The sequence below is a fragment of the Dasypus novemcinctus genome, chromosome 9 (assembly GCF_030445035.2).
Source record: "Dasypus novemcinctus isolate mDasNov1 chromosome 9, mDasNov1.1.hap2, whole genome shotgun sequence".
NCBI lineage: Eukaryota > Metazoa > Chordata > Mammalia > Cingulata > Dasypodidae > Dasypus > Dasypus novemcinctus.
This window is the reverse complement of record NC_080681.1, coordinates 102457420-102478936: the sequence shown is the minus strand read 5'-3', so window position 1 is coordinate 102478936 and position 21517 is coordinate 102457420. Positions and strand designations below refer to the sequence as shown.

Below are 21517 nucleotides of genomic sequence, written 5' to 3'. Positions count from 1 at the left end.
TCCATCTACCACATGGGAGGTCCACAGTTCAAACCTCGGGCCTCCTTGACCCATGTGGGGCTGGCCCATGTGCAGTGCTGATGTGCACAAGGAGTGCCGTGACATGTGGGGGTGCCCCCCCCCCGCGTAGGGGAGCCCCACATGCAAGGAGTGCGCCCTGTAGGGAGAGCTGCCCAGTGCGAAAGAAAGGGCGCCTGCACACACGGAGAGCTGACGCAGCAAGATGACGCAACGAAAAGAAACACAGATTCCCGGCCGCTGACAACAACATAAGTGGACAAAAGAAGAACACACAGAAATGGACAGAGAAAACAGACAACTGGGGGGAGGTGGGGAGAGAAATAAAATAAATCTTAAAAAACAAACAAAAAACTAAATAGCAACACACCCGTGGAGGTAATATAGATATAGAAGGGACAGTTAAAAGATAGTTGAATATTTTTATTGGTCCTGCAGAGGGTATGATCTTCAAAATGTATAACTAATTATTGATGAAACCAAACTTATAAACTTTGTCTAATATAACTGATGTTGACATAGAAGAATTCATTCAAAAGATAAATGTATGTTTTGAAAATTTGAGGTTTTTTTTTCACTTTTACTGTAATACTTTTCTGTATCTGACCCCAACTAAAGGAACAAAAAACTAGTTTATAGAACTAATGCTTCTATAGTAACATAAAAATCCAGTGATTTACTATTTTAGCAAATGTATATCCTGATGCTTTACCATAAACATTAGAGGTATAAATATGTCAGAAGGCTTGATGTGCAATGAATGTATCTGAAAACACAAAACATGCTGTTTTTACTAATTTTCTATTTTCTATGAACTTAACTAAGAATTATGTTCTCTTATTTCAGCCTGTCTGGTTTTTCCTCTTCAAACGAAATGCCTGTGACCTACAGAAGTTAGAGAAGGTTATCTCCGACGAAAATAACTACTTCAATACAGGGGAAAAATCTGTAGAAATCTGTTATATTTGACGTTGCTAAACTTAAGTACAATGTCACATGTACTTATACAGTAATTGTGGGCACGCCTAAGTCCCTCCCTCTTTCCTAAACCAAATTCCCCAGATCCTAGAAATCCAGCCCTTCTGCCCTCCGGAGGCGCCTTTCCCAACGTAAAGTACAATTTTAAATTTAAGCTCCTGACTAAATAATGATTCTGCAGTCAACTGCTAGGGAATCTGGGCACCCGAGTGCCTCTGGAGGGTGCAGCGGGGTGTAGGCAAGGACAGGGGGAGTGGGCAAAGCTGCTGGTTGGTGCCTGAAATCTGTGCGTTGCCCCTTTAATTGTGTCCCCAGCCCTCGGGCGTTTCTGTCCAACGCCCACGTCAGCAAATACCTTTTGTTTCTCTCACGTTGGGGCTACTTGTTTTAGGGCGCAAAGGAACGGCTTCGAAAGGGGGTATTTCCCTTGCCGAGAACCAGGAATCTTCCCCCGGCCCGCGCGCGCGACCCGCCGGTGCGCCGCGGCCCGCGGTAAGTGGCTGCGCGCGGCGCGGGCAGAGGGCGGGCGGGGCGTCGGGGCTGCCCGGGACCGGTCGGCGAGCCTAGCTGCGGGCGGAGGCGCCTCCGGCCGCGCGGGCTCTGACCGCCCTAGCGGCGGCGGGATGCGGGCCCAGGGCGCGCCGCCCCCAGACGTTCGCCGGCCCGGGAGAGTGGCGGGAGGCGAGAGGCAGAGGCGAGCGGGCGCCATTTGCAGCCCCGGGCGAAGCGGCGGCGGCCACCCGCTCCGAGGGGCTGGTCACAAAGGGGACGCGCAAAGCTGGCGGCGGAGGACCCGGCCTCGGGCGGCGGCCGGGCGGTCCGCGGGGAGAGGCGGGCGGCGCCGGGGCGCACCAGCTCCCGCGGCCGCCCTTGCCCGCGCCCGGCCGTGCCTCTCCGCCCGCCGGGCAGCCCTGCCTGAGCGCCCGGGAGGGGCTGCGGGACAATGGCCGCGCCGTCGCCGCCCGCGCCCGGCCGCCCCCGCCCAGCGCGGCGCCCGCTTCGCAGCCCGACCGGGCCGCGGCGCGGGGAAAGGCGGGAAGGCGCGCGGAGCCTCCTGGCGGCGGCGGCAGGGAGCCGGCGCGGGGACGGTGCCGGGCGTGTCTGGAGCCGTCGGGCGCCGCTGACTCCCTGAGGGTTGGCGGCAGACCGGGCACGGGCTGCGCGACTGAGTGACGGGCGGCCCGCCCAATGGGGCTGCGCGGGGCGCGCGCGGGACGGGGCCCGCGGCTTCTCCCCGCATGGCCTCGGGCTTTTCCTCGGAGGGTGGCACCCAGTGCTGCGGCCGGAGTTTCTCTGCTCATTCTCCATCCTCTGGTTTTGTGTCATGATGCGACAGGTCTGGGCTTAGAACTGAAGGGAGGCTTACTACGCCTAACAACTACTGAGCTCTAAGTACTTGTTTTATGACGGAATCATGCATAAGCATCTTCTCCCCATGTCCCTTTTGTAAATTAGCGGTTTGGCCCCTTCTGCAAATGCTTTTACTTGTTCGTTGTGCCAATAGCCAGACTCCACATCTTTCCAGGACGGGTGTGGAAGCACACTTAGCGGGCTTCTAAATACCCACGTCAGTACTTAGCGGGCTTCTAACTACACACGTCAGTTTCGCCTCTATCCTTAATAAACCTTCATGATTGCAGAATAAATTTAGTAAACGAAGTGCTTTAACTTAAACGAATTATTTCACTTAATTTCACAGAAAACAACCACCCAGCCAGGCTGATAGTTACCCGTTTTCCAGATGAGGAAACGCCGTAAGCACTGAAGGTTCACCCCTAGCCAGGAGGTGAATGACGGGACCCTTCCAAGGGGTCCTGCATTCCCTCCCAATAGCACCCCCCAGACCAGTCTTCCAGAAGGGCAGGACTTAAGAGCTCTTTATCAGTGTAGAGTCCTCTACTGAGGATTTGAGGCTTAAACCTCCTTATCTCTCCCATACCCCGGGTGTGAGTGGGCTTGCTTGCCTGTCCCCCTAAGGCAGAGCCCTTCACTGGTAATCCGGGATCGGATTTCGTTATTCCCGGAAACCTCCCTGGCCACACAAGTGGAAGACAGGATGTCAGAATCTGTGGCCCCAGACCCTTCCCCAAGGGGGCACACGTGTGGAGTCAGCTGTTGTAAAATGTCAGCAGGGGTCACTCGCATATGGGTGCTCCTTCTAAGAAGCTAGCCATTTAAATTTCTCACCCAACGAAGACGCAGAGAGCAATCCTTATCCCATAGCCCCTGTATCACCACGGTTGCTGTTGGTAATGGTTTGGGACCAGCAAAAAATTTGTAAGGTGATACTGGATTCATCCTATAGCGTTTAAATCTTGTTTTCTAGATTAAACAATTTCCATGTAATAAACTTAACCCTTTCAAGTGGCATAGTATGTCTATAATATTTGAAGGATTACATCTAATTTTTTAATGTTTTTGAGGGAACTTTTTGTCACTTCTCTGCTCAAACCTGGTCAGTGGCTCCCCATTTCATACAGATTAAAAGCCCCCGTGGAGGATTACCAGGCGGTAGAGGAACTGGCCTCAGGAACTGGCCTCACATGTCCCACCCCATCACTCTGCCTTCCCTTTCTGATTTCATCTTCCATAATTCAAACCCTTATCAGATATGTGGTTTCTAAATACTTTCTCCCTTTGAGTGAGCTGCCTTTTTACCTTCTTGATGAAGTCCTTTGAATCACCAAAGTGTTGAAGTTTTAGGAGGTCCCATTTGTTCATGTTTTCTTTCATTGCTTTCAGTGTTAGGTTTAAGAATCCACCACCTATTACCAGGTCTTGAGGATGTTTTCCTACGTTTTCTTCTAGGACCTTTATGGTTCTAGCTTTTATATTTAGATCTTTGATCCTTTTTTTTTTTAAGATTTGTTTTTTATTTCTCTCCCCTTCCCTGCACCTCCCCCCCCCCAATGTCTGCTCTCTGTGTCCATTCACTATATGTTCTTCTGTGTCTGCTCGTATTCTTGTCACCAGCACTGGAATCTGTGTCTCTTTTCCTTGCGTCATCTTGCTGCGTCAGCTCTCTGTGTATGTGGCGCCACTACTGGGCAGGCTGCACTTTTCTTCATGCTGGATGGTTCTCCTTACAGGGTGCACTCCTTGCACATGGGGCTTCCCTAGGCGGGGGACACCCTTGCGTGGCATGGCACTCCTTGCGCACATCAGTACTGCGTGTGGGACAGCTCATCACACGGGTCAGGAAGCCCTGGGTTTGAACCCTGGACCTCCCATGTGATAGGTGGACGCTCTATCCGTTGAGCCAAATCTGCTTCCCTTTTTGATCCATTTTGAGTTAATTTTTAAAAAAAAAATTTCTCTCCCCTTCCCCCCCCCACACCCCGGTTGTCTGCTCTCTGTGTCTGTTTGCTGCGTCTTGTTTGTCTGCTTCTGTTGTCAGCGGCACGGGAATCTGTGTTTCTTTTTGTTGCGTCATCTTGTTGTGTCAGCTCTCCGTGTGTGGGGCATCATTCCTGGGCAGGCTGCACTTTCTTTCAGGCTGGGCAGCTCTCCTTACGGGTGCACTCCTTGCGCGTGGGGCTCCCCTACGCGGGGGACACCCCTGCATGGCAGGGCACTCCTTGTGCACATCAGCACTGCACATGGGCCAGCTCCACGCGGGTCAAGGAGGCCCGGGGTTTGAACTGGGGACCTCCATGTGGTAGATGGACACCCTAACCGCTGGGCCAAGTCTGCCGCCTTGAGTTGATTTTTTTAATAAAGTGTGAGATAGGAGTACTTTTTCTTCCTTTTGGATGTGAATATCCAGTTCTCCCAGTCTCCCAGCACCATTTGGTGAATAGACTATTCTGCCCCAGCTGAGTGGGTGTATTAATCAACCAAAGGGGTGCTAATGCAAAATACCAGAAATTGGTTGGTTTTTATAAAGGGTATTTATTTGGGGTAGGAACTTACAGATACCAGGCCGTAAAGCATAAGCTACTTCCCTCACCAAAGTCTATTTTCACATGTTGGAGCAAGATGGCTGCCAACGTCTGCAAGTGTTCAGGCTTTCTGGGCTCCTCTGGGCTCAGCTCCTGCTTTCTCCACAAGGACTGCTGTAGACTAGACTAGGAGGCTCTCTGGGCTTTGCCTCTCTCCACAAGGTCAGCTGTAAACAGGTGAACGGCTCTGCTTAAGACTTCAGCATCAAACTCCAACATCAAAACTCCAACATTAAGAACCTACAGCTCTGTGCTTTGCCATGCCTTTTATCTGTGAGTCCCTTGGTGGGTGGGGACTCAGTGTCCTAATGACATGGCCCAATTGAAACCCTAATCATAATTCAATCAGGCCCAGGTACAGATCAGATTACAAATATAATCCAATATCTATTTTTGGAATTCATAACCATATCAAACTGCTACAGTGGGCTTGACAGCCTTGTCAAACATCACCTGACCATAGATGTGAAGGGTTGTTTTTGAACCATCAGTTCGGTTCCACTGGTCTATGTGTCTATGTTTATGCCAGTACCATGCTGGTTTTACCACTATAGCTAGGTAGTATGTTTTAAAGTCTGAAAGTGAGAGTTCTCCAACTTCGTTTTTCCTTTTTAAGATGTTTCTGGCTCTTCGGGGCCCCTTACCCTTCCAAATAAATTTGATAATTGCATTTTCCATTTGTTTAAAAAATGCTGGTAGAATTTTTATCGGGATTGTATTGATTTTGTGTATCAATCTGGGTAGAATCGACGTCTTAATGATATTTAGTCTTTCAATCCGTGAGCATGGAATGTTCTTCCATTTATTTAGGTCTTTTTTTTTTTTTAATTTTCTTTTAGCAATGCATTGTAGTTTTCTGAATACAAGTGCCTTACATCCTTGGTTAAGTTTATTCCTAAATATCTGATCTTTTCGTCACTATTGTAAATGGAATTTTTTCCTGACTTCCTCCTCAGATTGCACATTACTAGTGTATAGAAACATCACAGATTTTTGTGTATTGATCTTGTATCCTGGCACTCTACTGAAACTGTTTATTAGCTCTAGCAGCTTTGTTGTAGGTTTTTTGGGACTTTTTAGATTTAGGATCATATGTGTGAATAGCAAAAGTTTTAATTCCTCCTTTCCAATTTGGATCGTTTTTATTTCTTTTTCTTGTCTGATTGCTCTAGCTAGAACCTCTAGCTCTATATTAAACAACAGTGGTGACAGTGGGCAACCTTGTTTGTTTCCAATCTCAACAGGAAAGCTTTCAGTCTTTTGCCATTGAGTATAATATTAGTTGTGGGCTTTTCATATATGGCCTTTATCATGTTGAGAAAGTTTCCTTCAACTCCTGTCTTTTGTAGTATTTTTACCAAGAAAGGATGCTGTATTTTGTCAAATGCCTTTTCTGCATCAATCAATAGGATTATGTGATTTTTCTTCTTTTATTAATGACTTATTAATGTGGTGTATTACACTGATTTATTTTCTTGTACTGAACCACCCTGGCATGCCTGGTATAAAACCCACTTGATTATGATGAATAATTCTTTTAATGTATTGTTGGATTCAATTAGTAAGTATTTTGTTGAGGTGAGTCTCTTGTAGACAGCGTATAGTTATATTTATCCATTCCACCAGTCTGTGTCTTTTGGTTGGGGAATTTAATCTATTAATATTCAATGTTATTACTGTAAAGGCAGTTATTATTTCACCCATTTTGACCTTTGGGTTTTATCTGTCATATTTTATTTTCACCACTCTTTTTTATAATTTTAGTTTTACTGATATAATCTTCCAGACTCCCTTCCAAGTCTCTCTCTTCTTTTCTTTTCAGACTGTAACACTCCTTTTAGTATTTCCTGCGAAGCTGGTCTTTTCATTACAAACTCAGTTTCTGTTTATCTGTGAATATTGTAAACTCATTCCTATTTTTGAAAGACAGTCTTACCAGATAGAAGATTTTTGGCTGGCAGTTTTTCTCTTGCAATATCTTAAGTATAGTATACCACTGCCTTCTTGCCTTCATGGTTTCTGTTGAGAAATCAGCACTTAATCTTAATTGAGTATCCCTTGTATATTATGCATCACTTTTCACTTGCTTCTTTCAGAGTTCTCTCTTTGTTTTTAGCATTTGACATTCTGATTAGTATGTGTCTTGGAGTTGGTCTATTTGAATTTCTTCAGATGGGAGTATGTTGTGCTTCTTGCACATGGATATCTATGTCCTTTAATAGGATTAGAAAATTTTCTTCCCTTATTTCTTCAGATATGCCTTCTGCCCCTTTTCCCTTCTCTTCTCCTTCTGGGACATCCTTGACATGTATGTTTGCATGTCTCTTGCCATCATTTATTTCCCTGAGATCCTGTTCAATTTTTTCCATTCTTTTCTTTACCTGGTCTTTTGTATGTTCACTTTCAGAGGCCATGTTTGTAAGCATACTGACCCTTTCTTCTGTCTCTTCAAATCTGCTGTTATATACCTCCAGTGTTTGTTTTGTTTTGTTTTTTTAAGGAGGTAATGGGGATTGAACCCACATCTCATACATGGGAAGCAGGCACTCAACAACCGAGTTATATCTGTTCACCAATAAGATTTGTTTTTTTTTCCATTTGTTTGTTTTGTTTTTAGGAGGTATTGGGGATCAAACCTGTGACCTTGTACATGAGAAGCAGGCGCTTAACCATTTGAGCTATACCCACTCCCCTCCAGTGTATTTTTTTTCCATTTTTTGTTATCTTTTTTAAAAAGATACATAGATCACACAAAATGTTACATTAAAAATATAAGGGGTTCCCATATACCCCACTCCCCACACCCCCCACTCCTCCCACATCAACAATTTCTTTCATTACTGTGGTCCATTTATTGTATTTGATGAGTACATTTTGGAGCATTGCTACACAGCATGGATTATGGTTTACATTGTAGTTTATACTCTCTCCCAGTCCATTCAGTGGGTTATGGCAGGATATATAATGTTCTGCATCTATCCCTCCAATATCATTGAGGACAATTCCAAGTCCCGAAAATGCCCTAATACCACACCTCTTTTTCCCTCTTCCTGCCTTCAACAACTCCCGTGGCCACAGTCTCCATATCAGTGATATACCTCCAGTGTATTCTTAATTTCATTTATCGTGCCTTTCATTCCTCTAAGATCTGCTATTTTTCTGTGTATGCTTTCAAATTCTTCTTTGTGCTCACCCTGTGTATTCTTTGAATCCTTTGTCTCTGGAGCCATCTCATTTAACTTATTAAGGAAATTTGTTTGAACATCTATGATTAGTTGTCTCAACTACATTATGTCATCTGGAGGCCTATCTTGTTCTTTGACTGGGCCGTATCTTCCTGTTTCTTCTATGGATTATAATTTTTTGTTGGTGCCTTGCAATCTGGCTTTCTAGATGTAATTATTCTGGGTGCAGTTTCATTACTCTAGGGCTTTCTTGCCCTTTCTCCCTTGCTGGTTGTGTACTAGAAGGCAAGGATGTAGTTGATACTGTAAGCTATGGAGGCTGAAGCTACCTGCACTGCCCTGGGAACTGATGAAGTTTCTCCCACCTTTCTCCTCTGACAGGGATAGGGACAGAGCTGTAGCCGTGTGAAGTAATCTGAACTATGCAGACCAAGACTGTCTGTAGTTGTACAGAGAGACTGATGAAGCTTCACGCCCCTTCATCCCCTGTCTGGGACAGGGATGGAGCTGCAGGTGTGGGTAGTAATCTATGCTGTGTGGGTCCAAAATGACCACAGTTGCCCAGGTAGACTGACATAGCACTGACCCCCCCCTTCCTCCCTCCCAGTGGTGGGGATGGACCCTCTGGAGTGCCCAACAATCTAATCTATGTGGGCTGAATGTTCCTGCAGTTGCCCTGAGAGGCCAAAGGAGTACTGTCTCTTCTGCCCTTTAGGGATTGGGGAACACAGGCACCCAACAGTTCAGTCCATGCAGGCTGAAAGTGAAAAGTTGCCCAGAGAGGCTGAGGAAACACAGCTCCTCTCCCATCCTATCGGGGGTGAGGATGGAGCCCCAGGTGTCCCACTATCCAGTCTGTGCCAGCCAAAAATGCCTGCAGTTGCCCAGAAAGGCTGGTGCAGGTCCTCCCAGCTTCTTCCCTGCTTGAGGTAGGGCTGGAGCCAATGCCAGGGCTGCAGTCCAATCTGGGTGGAAAGAAGCTGGTCCCTGCCAGCACCATGATTTTTAATCAGCCCTTCTGCCCTTCATGTGGGAGGCAGAGTTAAAATGGTGGCTACTGGCCTCTTCTGATTGTACAGGTTCAAACTTTAGCCAGCCAAATTTATTCATCAGTTACTGCTGTCGGTGCCCATCTGTTCTTCCTGTCCTGTTTTTGGGAAATGGAGCTTCTAGCTCAAGCCACAGAATAGCTCCTGAAGTGGCTTGTGCCACCAGTAGGGGATGGGCACCAGCCTGTGTAGTGTGGAATGCTCTGCTCACAAATCTTCACTACAGATGGGCAGACTCCTCCTTCCATTCTTTTAAGAATGTTGCAGGATGATCTTCTGGTCTTCTGGACCCCCCCCAAAAAAGGTGCTTTAGATAGCTTTGTTTAGATTATTAATTGCCATGTAGGACAAATTGACTCTTATAATGCCCTCTCAGCCACCATCTTGCCCCTCCACTTTCCTTAAACATTTTTATATTTGCATCTAAATCCTTCCAGGGTTTAAAGAGGTTTACCCAGTTGATGTTATTGATGAATTCCAAAAAGAAATGTTGGATTATGTTTGCAAACTGATCTTTTCCTCTGGGCATATTAGATTATATTGAATTCATAGGTTTACTTGATTAAGTAATTATGTAAACCTCTTGTGCCAGTAGGGTGTTGAGTCCCCACCCTTTGGTGGGTGGGGACTTACAGATAAAACACACAACAAAGGATAGAGTTAAGAGTTTTTGATGTTGGAGGTTTGATGCTGAAGCCCTAAGTGGAGCCCTGGGAAGTAAGCCTACAGAGGAAAGAGAAGCAAGGCCCTGGAAGGGAGGAACCCAGGAAGCCTGAACTCTCGCAGACATTGGCAGCCATCTTGCTCCAACATGTGAAAATAGACATTGGTGAGGGAAGTAACTTAGGCTTTATATCCTGGTATCTGTAAGCTCCTACCCCAAATAAATGCCCTTTAGAAAAACCAACCAATTTCTGGTATTTTGCATTAGCACCCCTTTGGCTGACTACCCACCAAAGAATATAATTACCATTCCAGTTAACTGAAGTTCCTTATGATCCAGAGATTTTGCCTGGATTCCTTTTGGTGGACCCTGATAGGATACACTAACTTCTAGGTTAATAACTACATATTTTAAAAGAGATGATATTATAGGCCACAACCTTTTAAATCCAAGTTATACTTGTGGGGAGAGGGTTTGGCTCAACTGATAGAGCATCTGCCTACCACATGTGAGGTCCAGGGTTCAAACCCAGGGCCTCCTGATCTGTGTGGTGAGCTGGCTCACTCGCAGTGCTGATGCGCACAAGGAGTGCCATACCACGCAGGGGTGACCCCTGCATAGGGGAGCCCCATGCTCAAGGAGTGCGCCCCTCAAGGAGAGCCGCCCTGCATGAAAAAAGCACAGCCTGCCTAAGAGTGGCACCGCACACACACAGAACTGATGCAGCAAGATGACGCAACAAAGAGACAGATTCTTGGTGCTGCTGACGAGAATGCAAGTGGACAAAGAACACACAGTGAATGGACACAGAGAGCAGACAGCGGGGGGGGGGGGGGCAGGGGCGGAGGAAGGGGAGAGAAACAAATCTTAAAAAAAAAAGTTATACTTGTTACCTAAGTCTTTTGTTTATTCCTGGAAATACACGTCTTTTCCTTCTATTCCAAAGACCTGGGTTTAATGGATCCTAAAGTATATAATTGTCTTTTCCATCCACTCTTTTAAAGATCTTTGAACTTGGCAAGAATCTTGAGTTTTTTCATATTCTTAGGACTTTTAAGATATTTAATTCTTATAGACATTTAAAATATTTCCAGTGGAATTCTGGCTATCCCACATGAATTAGTCAGACTTGCTGTTTCAATTAATTTATAAGGTCAACTTAATGAAAGAAGAAAACCTGAAATGTATTACCCATATCCATGACTTAATAAATCACACATTCTGAAAATAACTTAAACTTTTCTTGATGACTTGAGTACTATTATGAAGGTAACTTATGTTAGTGCCCTGTAGATGTAAATGCTGTCAAGTTGTAACTAACTCTAATTTACTGGACAACCTCTGTTTTCTTGAAAATAGTTCCTGGCTTCAGCTCCTTTCTCTGTCCCTACTGCCATTGTCTTGGTACACATTCTTGCCGTTTCATACTTTAACAATTGCAGTAAGCCTTTAAATCTGTCATCTGGGTCCCTGCCTCTCCCACCATTCCCTTTCCTCCACATTGTCACTGGTTTTCTTTCGGATGTGCAAATTGGAACATCCTAACAATAATGCCTAATATTTGTGGATCCCAAGCCTTCTGAAGCCATTCTACTAGGTATTTTGCTTACATTACGAAAGGCAAAAGAGTGTGGAACTTGGGAGTGCTGGCTTTGGGGTCAGTCTGCCTGAATTCCAATCTCTGTTCATTTGCTCATTGTGCAATCTTGGGGAAGATTTTCTTTTAATTTCTTTATGCCTCAGTTTCTTTATCCATCCAGTGGGGATCACAGCAGTACCTACCTCATGGGGCTATTGTGAAATGAGATAATGAGTGTAAAGTGCTTAACTCAGTGCCTGCTATTATAGTAAGCATTCAAATATGAGCTATTTATATATAGTTTTAATTGAGATATAATTCACATAACATTGAGAATATAATTCATACGCTACAGGAAATATAACTCACCATAATTCGTCCTTTTAAACTGCACAATTCAGTGGGTTTTTTTCATATATTCATCTAATTTCAGAACATTTTCATCACCTTGTAAAAAAAAAAACCCTGTACCCACTAGCTCTCCCTCCCATTCCCACATCCCCTTACCCCCAGGCAACCACTAATCTACTCTCTGTCTATATGGATCTACCCATTATGAACATTTCATATAAAAGAGATCATACATATGTGATCTTGTGTCTGACTTCCTTCACTTAGCATAATGTTTTTAAGACTCATCCATATTGAAACACATTATTGGTACTTTATTCCTTTTTATGGCTGAATAATATGCCATCACCTCCTAACTCTGAAATGACCACTGTTGCTGTTGATAGTAGTTTGTGATTTAAACATTTTTTTAAACCTTTCATTAGTTGATGGACATTTGAGTTGTTTTTTGGCTATTGTGAAGAGATGGTTTGAATATTCATGTACAAATTTTTGTGTGGATATGTTTTATTTCTTTTAGGTATTAAATGAGAAGTGGAATCTCTGGGTCATGCAGAAACTCTTATGTTTTAACTTTTTGAGGAACTGCCAAACTGCTTTCCAACGTGACTGTACCATTTTACATTCCCATCAGCAGTGTATGAGTGTTCCAGTTTCTCCACATCCTCACCAATACTTGTTATTTTCTGGGGTTATTATTATTGTTATTGTAGTCCTTCTAGTGGGTATGAAGTGGTAGTACATGCTACGTTACCGTTGTCTTTATTATTTATATAAGGCACAGTCCAGAAATACAGATGTTTCAAAAGCTTCATAAATTTCTGCTTTGACTTGAGCATCTGATAATGCAACTTTTCCAGAAACAAAAATGAGGAGAACAATTCTGGGCTTGATCATTCTGTAGATTAAACCAGGAAATAACTCTGTGCTCATAACTACTAAACTGTAGGTGGGTAAGTACCAGGTTTTCTAATCTTATAGGAAATTTCACATCATAGCTCCCTACCATCTTCTGAATCTTGAAATCCAAGAATTTAGCCAGAAAACCCAACTTTTGTACAACTCTGGCATATTTTCTTGCCACTAGTCTGGACTGTTCTTCACTTTTTTTTTTTTTTTAACATATTCATACCATATTTACTGAAACTGATGTACAGATATTGAGACAATAGCTTTCCAACAAGGTAACATTTGTGTTTACATAGTGGTTTATATTTTAGACTATACAATTTTCTAAATTTTTAGTTATCTTATGTTTTTCATTATGATTTACATTTTAGCCTATCAGCCCCTATATATTTTTGGTGTAATTTTACATGTCTTATATCCATCCTTGCGTACTCTTGTGAAACACTTCTATTGCCCACACAGTTACATTGGTTCCATCTGTTCAATACCTATTTCCCCTACCCCTTAGGGCCCACAGTGACAGTCAATCTTCATTTCTTGAAGAGCCATGTTCAGAGATACTTGCAACAGTGTTGAGGGCTTGACATGCTCAACTGTCGTAATGCCTTGGGAGCCACCATTTCTCTTGAGAGATACAGTTCCCTCTATTTGAGGGCATCAGTCCTCCCCAGGATGTGGGTATACCTTCACTCTCATTATATGGGTCTCTATCCAATGATATAACCTACTCTGGCAAAATGAACATTCACATATTCCTTAGGAGTCTGTCCTGTGTCAGATTATTCCCTTTAAGTATCTTAAACAGGTAACTTTCCTTATATTTTTTAAAAGGTTTTCTCAGCATTATACTCTCAACGAACACCTGACAATCTCCTATGTTCGTATGTTGCCCCACCCTCCCCCCAATTTCTTGGGCAATATTACCCATCCTCCCATCCCTAGTCCCCCCTCAAGCCCGCAAAGCCCCACCCAAAGGTAACCCTATGCCCCCATTTTATCCCTTCCGTGTACACATACTTACCTCCAGCTTATCATAGATTTCACCCATGTAGATGTCAGCGTACGTCCTTCTTCTACCCCCCCCGATTTCCTGTAAGCCTATCATCCAATCTCTAGCTCTCTGAGGCAGTTTGGTTTACTTATTTCATATCATTGAGGTCATGTAGTATTTGTCCTTCAATGCCTGGGTTGCTTCACTCAACATTGTTCTTCACTTTTAGCTCCTATGCACACCATTTTCCCACAACTGAATATCAGAGCAGTAACTTGTGGCTCTCTTATTCTCATGACTACAGCAGCAAACCATTTGGAATTCTATTCAACATTTTGGGCATGAAGAATGATGGTTTTTAGGTCAAGTTTACAACCAAGATTCACTGTGGATACATTTTGAAGCTGTGGTACAATTCCAGAGCTCTCAGATGCTGGGGTGGCAGGAGCAATGGGCATCATGGGGATGGGAGGATACAGGTGGTACCTGGCAGAGGCTCAGGTGTAAGAGACTGTGAAGATCTGCGGAGTTTGGCCAGGGGCCCCTGTGTCGCTGGCTGGGTGTGGATGGCTGAACTGCCGCCGCCACCACCTTGGCTCCTCTTCCAAAACAGACAGATGATTGGTGCTCTGAATAGGCTGTGGTGTCAGGTTTGTGCCATAAGGCATCACTGGACTAGATGGGGATTCCAGGAGTCATGGCACCCTGAGGCGAGGCCAAGCCTGGAGCATAAGATAGTAGGCTGTTGCTTTGATCCATCATATTCACTTTCTTCTTGGTAAACCAAAAGCCCTCAGAGTGGAACTTGCCCTCAGCCTGCAGGCTTTTTCCTGAAGCACCACCAGTGTACCTTCTTAGCAACTTCCTTAACTCTTTGGTTATCTTTACACACATCAGGAATACATGATACTGGAGTCACTGCAGTAACTACCACTGGCACACACAAACCAGGTTCAGCTGCAGGTGGCAGACCAGGTGCTACCCTTCCTGACCCTACTCAGTTCATTGTAGTTTTGGTTTGCATTTCCCTAATGGCTATTGATGTTGAACATCTTTTTATGTGCTTATTGCTATTTATCTTATTTAATCTTAGGTTTATCTTATGTAATCTTTTAATAGACTTCCTTACAGCCTCTCAAAAGTCATCCTTATTTTACAAAGAGGAAACTGATACATAGAGATCTGCATCTTGCCCAAGTTACAAAACTATAAGGTGGACTTTTAAGGTGTAGGTATTATTAATATTCTCATTTTATAGATAGAGAAATTGAGGAATGGGGAGGCTAACTTACCATGTCATACAGTTAGTGTGGGACAGAGTCAGAATTTGCACCAAGTTATTCTGGCTCCAGAGCTCATACACCAGTGCATGCTACCCGATACAGTTTCTCACTAATGGACTGCTCATTTGCCCTTTTGTTTAAATATTGAGGTAGATGATGTACTTATCTGTCATCTGGGTCCAGTTGCAGGAAAGAGAAACCATTCTAGTACTTTCACCACAAATAGAAGCTACACTCCTTTTGCATTAAGTCCGCCTGACCCCCTGACCCCCAGCATGGTATTCTACTTTTAGTTTCTATGCGTATGCTTTTTCTACGATGTTTTCTTTGTGGTTACCATGGGGCTTAAATTAAACATCCAGAACCTATAGCAATCTGGTTGGCTTTGATACCATCTGAACAACTATGTTCCTATACCCCTCTTTCCCCCTATCTTTATGTAGTTCTTTTCTATGAGTACCATACCACTGATTCATCATTACATTTTATGCTTTTGTCTTTTATATCCTACAGGAAATAAAAAAGAGGAGTTACAAATAAAAAATACAGTAGTACTGTTATTTATATTTATTCATGTCATTATCTTTATCAGAGATCTTTATTTCTTCATGTGGCTTCAGTCAATTATCTAGTGTTCTTTCCTTTCGAACTATAGAACTCTCTTTTTAAATAAAATTAGAATATTGTATTGTAAACCATCTAAAACATTCAAAACAAATTAAATAGCTTAAATTATTTGGCAGGCATATAAGCATTTCAAAATCAGAATGAAATCCAATTATGTAATGCAAATATAGAAAGGAATGGAGCCTACCCTTATGTGGACTTTTTCTAAATAAAAGCTCCCTGTAGAACTGCATATATAAACATAGGTAGGGGAATTGCAGACTAATTCTGTAGAACCTTTTTGAAATCAAGGATCTGAAACACAATTAACTTTTCAGGTAGGCACCAAATTATCCCCACATTTTTCATGTTGGTTATTTTTTATCAGATATCCTACTTATAGGACATATGATTTTTTAGAGGGAAAAAATCCTTCAAAACCAAAACACCATTTCAGATCTGGTACACTTAAATGTATCATTCTCATTGGAAATGCTATCAGAATAGTATTTGCAACTAGCCCAAAGCATTTATTTAAGAAGTTTTTATCAATTGTTTGTGATGATCATATGTTTAATTCTTTTGACAACCCATTTTCAGATGAAGACTGCATTGTGCTTTATGCAAGGATGGAAACCTCAAAATAATCACCATAAATCTTCCAAGACTTATGGGAGAATACACTAGGATAGTCCACATATATAAGATGAACTCTACAATGTTGGAACTATAAATGTTTAGAGCAGCCCAGCCTAGAAGACAAATCCAAACCACCATTAGAAGAATGAAATATAATATGGTCCAGGATGACCCTTAAAGTTTTGCCTCAACCCTCAGCCTGAAGTATGAAGATTGATCTTCAGTTCAGTCCAGCCAGCAGAAATTGTGCAATTTTCTGTTTTATTTATTGTATAGACTATGTACATTCTAGAAGGTAGAGGGTCCCTTTAGTGCTGCACTGTTGTATTTTTTGTCTCAAATTCCACAAAGTCACTAATAAGAACATTCTTGGGAAGCGGATGTGGCTCAAGCTATTGAGCTCCCGCCTACTACATGGCAGGTCCCAGGTTCGGTTCCTGGTGCTTCCTGAAGAAGATGAGCAAGACAGTGAGCTGGCGCAACAGGCAAGCGCGGCAAGCTGACACAACAAGATGAAGCAACAAGGAGACACAAAGAGGAAAGACAGTGAGAGACACAACAAACCAGGGAGCTGAGATGACTCGAGTGATGGAGCACCTCACTCCTACATGGGAGGTCCTAGTTTGGTTCCAAGTGCCTCCTAAAGAGAAGATGAGCAGATACAGAGAACACACAGCAAGTGGACACAGAGAGCAGACAGCAAGCACAAGCAATGGTGGGGGGGGGGCGAATAAATAAGTAAAATAAATCTTAAAAAAAAAAAAAAATCTTCATCATAATTAGACATGTCATCTGCAATTATTGTATTGAAGTCTAAAAGAAGATTCCAAATATCTTTCAGTATTGATCATTTATGCTGTTCCCACTTATTCCATAAGTCTAAGAATTTAAATGTTATATTTAGTACTAAATTCTGGTAGGCAATGGCTATTTCTACAGCTAATCCTTTTTGTCCTGGATTCTTTGCAAAATTAAAAGTAAATTGGTAGAGATCCTTATCTCATCCTGGTTCTTTCAGTTCTGTTCCATCTTGTGTATCTGGACCTTTTGTTTTTCTCTGCTGTCACAACCTAATTCTGTCATGCTGTCTATGATCTCCTGTTTGGAGAACTAGCACTGTGCTGCTTTTCTGAACTTCCATGCAATAAACAACATACTAATACTGGCTGGGTCAAGTACCAGCTCACCACAGAACTGCAGTATACCATCTATTCCTATTTTTATTTTCATCTTGAGGATCTTTGTATCCGGTTGTATAATTTTTCTAACTTCTTCCTGTCCAATGATCCTTTTACTTTCTCATATATAATAAAGTTCAGGATTTTGGAAAAAAACTGTTGCAACATCTAACTTCTAGTCGTTTTGCGACAGACAACTTTCTGCTGTTTTTCACTAGATTGTATGAAGATCATAAACTGATAAACTTTATCCTTCTGCGATGATTTCAGCTTATTCATTTTGATGTCCTATAGGATTCTCTCCTCTTCCTCTGGCTCCACAGTGAATGGATGGCGATAGCAACAGTGGCAGTGGTCCACTGTCTAAAGAGAGTCCAGAACTCTCTTTAGGATTTCTTGTATGGCTAGTCTAATGATGATAAACTCTCTCAATTTTTGTTTATCTGGGAATGTGTTAATTCCTCCCTCATTTTTGAAAGACAGCTTTGCCAGGTTCAGAATTCTTGGTTGACAATGTTTGGTTTCAGCTCTTTTATTTTATTTTTTTTTAAGATTTATTTTTTATTTATTTAATTCCCCTCCCCTCCCCCGGTTGTCTGTTTTCTGTGTCTTTTTGCTGTGTCTTGTTTCTTTGTCCACGTCTGTTGTCGTCAGCGGCACAGAAAGTGTGGGCGGCGCCATTTCTGGGCAGGCTGCACTTTCTTTTGCGCTGGGCGGCTCTCCTTACCGGTGCACTCCTTGTGCGTGGGGCTCCCCTACGTGGGGGACACCGCTGCATGGCAGGGCACTCCTTGCGCACATCAGCACTGTGCATGGGCCAGCTGCACACGGGTCAGGGAGGCCCGGGGTTTGAACCGTGGACCTCCCATGTGGTAGACGGATGCCCTAACCACTGGGCCAAAGTCCGTTTCCCTCAGCTCTTTTAAATATGTCATCTGACTGCCTTCTTGCCTCCATGGTTTCCAATGAGACGTCAACACTTGGTCTTATTGAGGCTCCCTTATATGTAACACATTGCTTCTCTCTTGTGGCTTTCAGAATTCTCTATTTTTGACTTTCAAGAGTTTCATTATAACATGGTGCAGTGTGGATCTATTTATGTTTATCCTTTTGGAGTGTGTTGAGCAAACTGGATGTACATATTCATGTTGTTTGATAAATTTGGGACATTTTCAGCCATAATTTCCTTAAATATTCTCTCTTTGCCCTTTCCTCTCTTTCTTCTCCTTCTGGGACTCCCACAATGCTTATATTGGTACGCTTGATGGTATCCTATAGGTTCCTCGGGCTCTGTTCACTTTTCTTCATTCTTTCTTCTTTCTGTTTCTCAGACTGGATGATGTCAGTCGTCTTCTCTTCCAGTTCATTGATTCTTTGTTCTACCAGTTCTAATCTGCTATTGAACCCCTGAAGGAAATTTTTTATTTCTGTTACTGTGGCCTTCAGCTGTGTTTGGTTCTTTCTCATAATTTCCATCTCTCTTTTGATACTTTCTTTGTGTTCATCTGTTGTGCTCCTTATTTCCTTTAGTTCTGTGTCCATGTTTATAGTATAATTAAGACTATTTTTTTTTTTTTAAGTTTTTGCCTGGAATGTACCAGGTCTGGTCCTTCTCATTGATGGTTTCTAATCCTTTCATTTTCTCCTTTGCATGGGCCATGACTTCTGTTTCTTTGTATGTTTTGTAATCTTTTGTTGAAACCTGGATGCCTTGATATTTTAGTGTGTTATTACTGGGATTTAGATTCTTAAGCATCTGTTCCTTAAGCTTTATCCATCTAGTGTTATGACAGAGCTTTCCTTGAAAGCCAGGAGTTAACCAAAACCAAACCAAACTGAACCAAACCAAACCAAAATAAAACAAAGCAGTTGTATTAGTCAGGGTTGTCTAGGGAACAGAATCAACCGGAGATATCTGTAAATAGTATGAGATTTTATAAGATTCTCTCACATGACTATGGGGGTGCACAAGTCCAGGTTCTGCAGGCAGTCTGCAAACCAGGGGCTCCAATGAAAATCCAAGGAAAGTCCTTGATAATTTTCCAGGAGACATGTGGCTGTCCATAAATGAGCTAGGAAATTCTCTCTGAATACTGAAATCACTTCCTCTTTTAAGGCATCCAACTGATTGCTGATGGCAATCTCTTAGGTTGATTGTAGATGTACTCTGCTGTCTATGCAGTAAACTCACTGACGACTAAAGCCTATAAATGTCCTTGCATTATAATTAGCCAAGTGCTTGCTTGACCAAACTACTGGGCACAGTTACCTGGCTGAGTTGACACACATTAACCTAACCATCACAGTCTACCCCTTGTCAACTCTGCATCCATACACATTACCTTAAACCATACTTAGTCTCTAAGTAAGAACAATAACAGACATGCATATATATGTATCTCTGCCTAACAATGTTCAGCTCTCCTGCATACAACCAGAAACACGTTAATTCCCTACAGAATAGGGTGCAAGTCCTTGGGTAATATTCAGTCTTAAACTTGACATCCTTCAATATCATGACATGAAACTAAATACAGCTTTCCATATGATAGAGGAAAATGTTGGGGAAGAAAACAAAGAAATTAGTTTTGTGTACATATACAGTCATACTCATAACAAAACAAGGAAGAAAGATTCATGACTCTTACAGTCCTCGTTTCTGTAACTGGTCACATGGTCAAAGTTCATATTTATCGCTACCTTCTTCCACTACCATGTTCCTATTACCCTCAGCAAGCACTTTAGCTGGCTGTGGTTCTTTGCCTGGTGGGGTCACCCAAACTTTCATTCCTGAAGATTCTGGCCATTGCTAGTCCTGCTTGGATTAGGTTGTTGCTATTTTCCATTGACTTTAATCACAGGGCATGGCAGTACCAGGAGATGCCCTAGACGACCTCTTGTATTCCAGGCAAACTCTTCTTTACCCCCATTTTGTTGATGCATCCTATTTCCCCTTGATAGGATCAGTCACCCCAGCCAGTACAGTAAATTCCCTTTGACATTTGATTCAGAGGTAAGAGGAGCCCAAAGTGGCCAGGTTGCAGTTTTAACTTCCAGTTCAGTGGAATCACTCTTGTGTTCCCTAGTGACAGCATTCCTCCTTTTGGGACTAAACCTGTAGACCAGCAGAGTTTGACGTTGCAGGGACAGGAGAGCAAAAATTTTCCTGGTGGGTCACTAGGGGTAATAGTGAGAGGTGCCTCTCCCATTTCCACCCCTTGATTCCTGAACTCATGGATCCTGGTTATGGGAGAAACAGCACCATAGAGTGGATGCTGATTTAGAACATACACAGCTGCCTGGAGAACATTGCCCCAGCCCTGCAAGGTATTGCCACCTAGTTGGTGCCATTATTGAGTCTTCAAAAGGCCATTCCACCATTCTATCAGTTCAGCTGCTTTAGGTTATAGGGAACATGGTAAGACCAGTGAATGCCATGGCCGTAGATAAGACATTTGGTAAGTACACGAATGGTAGTTTTGGAAGAAGCATTGCGTGCAGGAAATGTAAACGCATATCCAGATTATGTGTCTACTCCAGTTAAAACAAATCGCTGCCCCTTCCATGGTGGAAGTGGTTCAATGTAATCAACTTGTCACCAGGTAGCAGGCTGATTACATTAGACCACTTCCACCATGGAAGGGGCAGTGATTTGTTTGGAGCCCCTGGTTTGCAGCCTGCCTACAGGACCTAGACTTGTGCAACCCCACGCCTGGTACCAGTCAGTGTTTACAGATTGATCTGTATAATTGCTTTTTTCAGGGCTTATCCATATAGTGAGTTTGGAGAATAGCTCCAGGCCAAAGCATAGGGGCCTCACTGGTCCTTTCTGCACATGTCTCTTGTCTTGAACATGGATGTGTGTCCCTAGGAATTCCCTCATTTACATGATACAAATGTCCCCTCTTCCCTAGAAAACAGTTTCCTGGTCCTGGGCACTGCACTGGGAATCTGTGCAATCCCTTTTCTCAGGCAGCGTGACTTGATTGTTGTCCCACAGTGTTCTGTAGGAGAGCTCTGTGAAATGCCTTCCACATGCAAGACAAGTTCTGGCACTATGAGTCTCTCTGGCCACCGCCAGACAGATTGGGCCAGACTTACACGCTCTCAGTATGTGCTTAAGGGTTACTCTTCAGCTGGAACCAG

The 21517-nt window shown here is 43.1% G+C and overlaps 1 protein-coding gene and 2 pseudogenes across 5 annotated transcripts in view; 1 reads left to right on the top strand and 2 right to left on the bottom strand.

Moving 5' to 3' along the window:
* Positions 1–1075: 1075 nt before the first annotated feature.
* ZBTB8A (zinc finger and BTB domain containing 8A) overlaps positions 1076–21517 on the top strand; it is a 118577-nt gene continuing 98135 nt past the window's right edge. For 3 of the 5 annotated variants that reach the window (XM_058303971.2, XM_058303970.2, XM_004471359.4), the window contains exon 1: positions 1162–1488. The gene's annotated coding sequence lies outside the window, so the exon portion shown is untranslated. Of the gene's footprint in view, positions 1489–21517 lie in introns of all 5 variants that reach the window. The other 2 variants (XM_071217564.1, XM_004471358.4) reach the window with 2 other exon arrangements.
* On the bottom strand, positions 12531–14424 carry LOC101426063 (TATA-box-binding protein-like; annotated as a pseudogene).
* On the bottom strand, positions 16960–17650 carry LOC101426510 (DCN1-like protein 1 pseudogene; annotated as a pseudogene).